Source organism: Enhydra lutris, unplaced genomic scaffold (genome assembly GCF_002288905.1).
Source record: "Enhydra lutris kenyoni isolate GAN:26980312 unplaced genomic scaffold, ASM228890v2 scaffoldscaffold25, whole genome shotgun sequence".
Taxonomy (NCBI): Eukaryota; Metazoa; Chordata; class Mammalia; order Carnivora; family Mustelidae; genus Enhydra; species Enhydra lutris.
The window spans coordinates 14,056,890-14,064,635 of NW_019154109.1; the positions used below are offsets into that span (position 1 = coordinate 14,056,890).

Sequence of the window (7,746 nt, forward strand, 5' to 3'; positions counted from 1 at the left end):
AGAAAGAGGGAGGGAGACAAACATACACACTCCAGAGGGGAAGACACCTTATACAAATGTATCTAGATACAGTGCATGTTAGAAAATAAGTCATTGGTACTGTGAGAATGACAAAAAAGGTATCACATGTGACAAACTACACCATTGCCTTTACTTCTTATTGTCTCATTTTCATATTAAATTTCTATCTGGCTTAATCACCTACTGATCACATGGGCTAAGGAAATCAACATCCAATAAACTTCATTTTCTAATCACTGTTATTGAAGTATTCATTTTCTAAATTTTCTAAATTTTTTGAGGGGCAGAAGTTATAAATTGTGATGGTACATTTGAGAAACATAATTTCAGTATTCAGTGCCTGGCATATAATAAATCAGTAAATGTTGTCTTCCCTCCATTATACCTTCAAATATTTCCTTGTTATTATATGATGCAATTCCATTACCTCAACAACATGAGGATTTGAATATTATCCCATTTGCACCAAAGTTTCATCATTTAAACATCTGTGGAGCACCTGGGTGTCTCGGTTAAGCATTTGCCTTCAGCTCAGGTCATGATTTCAGGGTCCTAGGATTGAGCCCCGTGTCAGGGCTCTCTGCTCAGTGGGGAGTCTGCTTCTCCCTCTCCCTCTATACTCTCTGGCTCTCACTCTTGCTCTCTCTCAATGAATAAATACAATCTTTAAAAAAATAAAAATAAAAAAGACATCCTTATATATTTGTTATAAGTAAAATTCATGTAATTTACATAAAGTACTTAGTATAGCACCTAAAGTTGACTGTAACTTTTAGTATGTGCTTACAGACTACATATGGCATTGGTTTAGGCTTAAGAATATGAAAAAAAAGAAAACTTAAATATTCCTTAGAAATATTATTATAGGATAATAATTATGTCAATATATTATGCTTTAATAAGGACAAAGAAATATAATAAAAAATGTAGATATGTTTTCTGTATTGAAAAAATTTAGGAACGTGGGGGGAAAAAGGCAGAAAATGTCTGCCATCAACCCTCCACTCCTGGGCGTGCTCTTATTCATAGCAGCCTCTTCAAGAATTACAACTGAGGGGGGTAGGGGAGGGGGGTGCCACACAACACCCCAGCAAATCTCCTGGCCCCCAAGCATGGCTAGCTTGTGTGCAGTGCAGGTGAAACTGGGGCTGGGGCACTGTGCCCAGGTAAGGAAAAAACCCACCGTGGTGGGCTTCATCCACAACTGGATGGTGTTCATGCGCCGCTCAGAGCACAGTAACATACAGCACTTTGTGGAGAAAGTCGTCTTCCGCTTGCACGAAAGCTTTCCTAGGCCAAAAAGAGTGTGCAAAGATCCACCTTACAAAGTAGAAGAATCTGGGTATGCTGGTTTCATTTTGCCAATTGAGGTTTATTTTAAAAACAAGGAGGAACCTGAGGAAGTCTGCTTTGATTATGACTTATTCCTGCATCTTGAAGGCCATCCACCAGTGAATCACCTCCACTGTGAAAAGCTAACTTTCAACAACCCCACAGAGTACAGAGTAGTTTAGAAGAAAGTTGCTGAAGGCAGGAGGGGACCCCAACAGGAGCATCCACACCAGCAGTAGCAGCAGCAGCAGCACCAGTTTTTCAAAGCCTCACAAACTGATGAAGGAGCTCAAGGAAAAACCTCCTAAAGACTCCAGAGAACATAAAAGTGCCTTCAAAGAACCCTGCAGGGATGACAACAAATCTTCCAAAGAACCTCTAAGAAACCCCCCAAAAAACAAACCACGGAAAGAAGAAAAAACCATTCCTAAGATGGCCTTCAAGGAACCGAAACCCATGTCGAAAGAGCCAAAACCAGACAGTAACTTACTCACCATCACCAGTGGACAACAAGACAAGGAGGCTCCCAGTAAAAGGCCCCCCATTTCAGATTCCAAAGAATTCTCAGCCAATAAAAGGAAAAAGAGTAGCTCAGATGCTTTATTTAAGAGCTTTTCTAGCGTGCCACCACTGATTCTCATGTGTTCTGCCAACAAAAAACAGATAAAAGATAAATCTCACGTCAAGATGGGAAAGGTCAAAATTGAAAGTGAGACCTCCGAGAAGAAGAAATCAACTTTACTGCCACTTGACGATATTGAGGATCCCAATGATTCTGACATGGAGGAGAACATGTCCTCCAGATCTGATTCTGAACAACCCAGCCCTGCCAGCTCCAGCTCCAGCTCCAGCTTCACGCCGTCCCAGACCAGGCAACAAGGTCCTTTAAGGTCTGTAATGAAAGATCTGCATTCCGATGACAATGAGGAGGAACCGATGAGGCAGAGGATAATGACAATGACTCCGAAATGGAGAGACCTGTAAATAGAGGAGGCAGCCGAAGCGGCAGTGTTAGCTTAAGTGACAGCAGCGACAGTGAAAGCAGCTCAGCTTCTTTACCCTCCATCACGCACCCCCACCACCTTTATTAAAAACCAACAACAACCAGGTTCTTGAAGTGAAAAGTCCAACGAAGCAAAGCAAATCAGATAAGCAAATAAAGAATGGTGAATGTGACAAAGCTCTACCTACTGGTGGAGCTTCACAGAAGGTTAATGACGCTGAGGGAGAGACACATTCTGCAGCAGGTTGTGAACCTTATAGAAGAAACTGGACACTTTCATATCACAAACATGACATTTGATTTTGAGCTTTGCTCGTTGGACAAAACCACAGTCTGTAAACTACAGAGTTACCTGGAAACATCTGGAATTTCCTGAGGATACAACAACTGGATACATCAAAAACTATTGTTTTTTGGGTTTTTTTGTTTGTTTGGTTGGTTGGTTGTGATTTTTCATTTGTTTGTTTATATGAGAACACTCAGAATGATGCAACCAAAAGGGAAAAAAAATAAAAATCAAACAACCTTCAGCTATATTTTTCTTTAAAGCCAGTCATCATCTCTTGATAAAGGAGAGGTTAAGCAAACCAGCCTCAGTGGACCACTCTTCTCTTCAAGGAAATCCCCAGAAAGAGTTAGCCTGGATAGCCTTGAAAACAAATCAAACACATCACAAGAAAACTTTCAAGAATGTTTATGGTATCCTGTCTATCTTTCTCTCTCTGGTGGTTCATTCCACAGGATGAATGCGTATTCAACAAACTGCCTTATTACATAACTGATCTATTTATTATCGCATACAGATATTCTAAAGTCGTTGAGGGAATGACACCACAAGACATTATAAGTACTTGGTCTCACAGATGCTCTTTCAGTGTAGCGCCCTTGCCATCCCAAGCCCAGTGACCTTACTTGTATACGGTGCCACTCTCCACCAACTTTTCCAAGTCCTTTTACTCGTTGCAGTCTGCATTTGCCACCTTTTGTTTTTCCAGTTCCAGGACACAAATAATCAACTGGGGGAACCAGATTGCCACCCTGATTTTCTTCTTTGTGGTTTTTCTCCTGAAAGTTGGGGCCCAGCCCTTGGCTGTATCCATATAATGATCTTGGACCATGGTAGAAAATGCACCAAATAGGATCATATGAATTGTTGTCTAGCCTTAGTCAGTAAACCTGTAGGACTTTTGAACAAGTGTACCTATAAACGTCCTGCATCCAGCATTGTTGAGCTGTCAGTCAACATCCTTTGTCTGTTTTACTCTTTCTAATACTAGAGAAAGACGGAGGTAAAGGCATTCCACAGGATCATCATTAAAAAAAAAAAAAAAAAAAAAGAATTCTGGTTCTGTTTTCTAAAGAAATGTTGTAGAAATTCTTAATTTGGATCTATTTATTAGTAAAAGTTTCAGCTTTCTTCAGCTGCCAGTTTGTTATCCATCTTTACCATAAAGCCTGGAATAAGAGATTTTTGTTCATGTATGATCCTTGTAGACTCTTTTATATTTGGAAAATTAAAATCTTTCATTGGGTGAAAATCCTTGGTTATTCTGCCATAACAGATCATATATTAACTTGTAGATTCAGTGGTTCAAGCCTGTTTAGTTACTTGCTTATGTTTCCAGAAGGATTTCTTATATTAGTGAAAATAAAGATGGTTGGGGGGTTATTTTTATTCTTGATGTACCCTGTTTTAAAATAGAAATCTGTCCTGTGGCATACAAAAGAAAGCAAATTATTTTTAAAAGAAAAAAGAAAAAAAAAATAAATGAGGAACAGATGGGTGGCTCAGTTGGTTAAGCAGTTGCTTTTGGCTCAGGTCATGATCCCAGAGTCCTGATCAACAGGAAGTCTGCTTCTCCTTCTCCCTCTCTCCCCACTCGTACTCATTCTTGCTCTCTCTTTCTCTCAAATAAATAAATACATACATAAATACATAAATAGATAATCTTTAAAAAATTTAATGACTAATCCTTGTGGGTGTTACATTGTTTTCCTAAGGGCTGCCATGACAAAGTACACAAACCAGCTGTCTTAAAACAACAGAAATATATTCTGTCCCAGTTTTGGAGGCCAGAAGTCTGAATCAAGGGGTGAGAGTGCTATACTCTCTGAAGATCTGGCAGGGGTGTGGGGTCCTTCTGTGGCTCTTCCTAGTTTCTGTTGGTTGCCAACAATCTTTGGTGTGCCTTGGCTTGTTGGTGCATCATTTTTCATCCAATGTCATATAGCCTTCTCTGTGTCTTCATATAATATTCTCTTCTATGTGTGTCTCTGTATTTCTGTGTCCAAATTTCCTCTTCAAACAAGGATATTAGTCATTGAATTAAGACCCAGCATAACACATAATGACATCATCTTAACTTGATTACATCTGCAAAAACCCTATTTTCAAATAAAGTCATATTCCTAGTTACTGGGATTAAGACTTCAACTTATCTTTTTGGTGGACATAATAAAACCAAAAACAACAGATATTTGCCTTTTTTTTTTTTTTTAAGAGAATGAGCGCAAGCACATGTGGAGATGAGCAAAGGGAGAGGGAGAGAATCTTTTCTTTTTAAGATTTATTTATTTATTTTAGAAAGAGAGAGACAATGACAGCGTGAGTTGGGGGAGGGGCAAGGGGAGAGAAACTCAATCAGATTGTTCACTGGGCATGGAGCCCAATGCAGGGCTTGATCCCAGGACCCATGAGATCATGACCTGAGCCAAAATCCAGAGTCATGCTTAACCAGCTGAGCCACCCAGGTGCCCCAGTTACTTCCTATTTGAAAACAGTGATCTGAACTTTTCACATTTACTTTCTTAATTTTCTTGCTTCTATCACTATTAGAAAACTTTTTATAATTATGCTATTACATGTAGGCAAAATGAGGCACAGATTAATTAAATGAATTACCAAAATTCTCACACGAGGTAGAAATTGGAGCTATTTTGTAAACATGGATAACCTGACTTGAACTGTCTATGAGATCTTAAATATCTTAGGCTAGAAAGACATGTAGTATGAGGTTGTAGAAATTAACTTATTGATGGGTGAACTCACTCCTTGCTGGGGATTCCCAGGTCTGGCAGGGGTACTGGAAACAGTATTAAAAGTTGGCTGAGATGGTTTATTAAAACTCTGACAGGATAATAGTCTTCAGCGCTTGAAATGGCAATGAAAGGACATTTTGTTACAGCACTAAGGAAAGGTTAAAAGCTTAAGGAAGTAGGATGTTAGAATTAATTTAATTTGCAAGATGTAAATATCTACCACTTAATTGTGTTCCCCAGCAGGTCCTCGAGGACATTTCTTTCACTTAGTCAATTACTAATGCCCTGATGGAGACCACATGGGCATCTTAGTGGCTCAGTGGTGGCTGACCTCTATAAACTACATTTAATGGTAGAAAATGCTTCTATGGAACAAGGCTCTTTAATATGAATGAGGTCAGTGGAATTCTAGGGTAGCAGAAGCTAGGTGGCAGTACTTATTATTGACATGAGATGCACAAAATCAACATAAAGTGCAGCAATGGGAGACTGAAATTCAGGATGCCCCATCTAAGGGGATCTGTGGCAGTGTCTAAAAGATCATAATTGTTTTAGGAGTTATGTAGTGGGACAGACACTAGAATGTTGCTGAACTGTATAGAATCACAAAAATAGAATAAGAGCTAGTGAGTAGTAAGATGATACTTTTTGCTCCTCCCCTTTCTGAATATAAGACACTTAAAAATCCCATAGTCTGCCGATTGAAGAAGAAGACACTTTGTTTAAAGACCCTATAATGCCACTGTAAAAATATACAACAGAAATCATTTTGATTCTTTTTAAAAGGGCTCTGTGACCATTTTGTAAGTTCATAGTATACCAGAGAAAGAAGAATATACTATATTTTGATGAATTTTAGACATAGTTGCTAAGTTGGCTTTACTACCAAGAAATTCAAAATGTCCTCCAGTTATAGTGGTGCTTACAGAAGTTAGATAATGGAAGTTAGGTTATAATTGAATCGCTGGTCTAAGTACAATTCACAGTGGGATGTGTGATGATTTTCCCAGTCTTCAAATGTATAATTAGGATAAACATAGTTAGCACCTGACCTGTGGAGAATAGAACCCCTAAACCTATCTATCTCTATTCCTTACCCTCTAGACATAACTTAAAGAAAGCAAGTACTATTTCATTATATCTCATATTTCCGTGGTTCAGGAAATTTTGCTGAACTTGGCTGGGAGACTCTTTTGCTCAGTGTGTCATTACGGGGGTCACTGGTGACATTCACCTGGTCAGGTTTGAAAATAAATAGCTTCCATTTACATAAGTGATGTTTTTGTAGAGATAGTTGATTGGTTGCCCTCAAATAGGCCTCTTTCTCTGTGTAATCTCAGAATTTTTTCATTTAGTCTCTCAAGTAAGATGGTGGTATATTTTAAAAAGTGTTCAGACCTCCAAGAGACTAAGTTGGAATTTGTGGTCTTTTTAAAGACTAAGCCTCCAACAAGCATAGTGACACTTCTGCTATAGTTTGCTAATCGGAGCAATCACAGAAGAGCCAAGATTCAAGGAAAGTAAACATAGAGCCCATTTATCAGTTGAGAAGTGCCAAAAATATGCAGCCAAAAGGTGTGATCTCTTGGTTTATCATTGCTCTGAGAAAAACCTGCTACTGCTGGTTCACTGGTCCAAGGCATATTAGACCCAATTTGTAGATCGAACTCAAAGTTAAACCCCATGTAAAACATCTGATCTTCAAATACTCATAGATTCATGAGTAAAAATAAGTGATTGCTCATTTAAATCACTAAATTCTGGGAGTAATTTATTATTAAGCAAAACTGATTAATACAGTCTTTACAGACGTAGATCCAAAATCAGGTTTAAGCACGTCTAGAAGAAACAAGTAAATCACATGATCTGATAATGCAGGCTCCCAGGTCTCCTTTTGTAGACCAGTGTCTCTTCTTCAGGTCATACCAGTGGTAAAGAGGCTTCTCAATGAACAACTAAAAGAAAAATATTTGAGTCAATTTCCCAGATGGAGGGAAATAGACTACTGATAGATTATATCTGATATATTCTCACTTTCAGATGGCTCTGAAGGATGGTTATGAAGAAAATTCTTCCTAGTAACAGAGCTAAAAGTAAGTACTTAAATAGCCAAGTTGCATATATGGGAAAGTAGGAGGAGATATGGGTATTTGGTGGATATTTGGTGGATATGGATCTTTCCACTGAGTAGTGGAAAAGATCTTGTGTAGTTGTCTAGAACTTGGAATGAATAAGTTTGAAAGAAACGGAATGCACAATCTTGAGAGAAATGTGTGTGAAGTTACCAGTGGATTGAGGGTATATGTATCCTTGTGTCTCACATGAATGCTCAGAAATAAGTAGCTGTCACT

General features: G+C 38.6%; 1 pseudogene; it reads left to right on the plus strand.

Annotated features, from left to right (window-relative positions):
- Positions 1-1,133: 1,133 nt before the first annotated feature.
- On the plus strand, positions 1,134-2,732 carry LOC111151179 (annotated as a pseudogene).
- Positions 2,733-7,746: the final 5,014 nt, after the last annotated feature.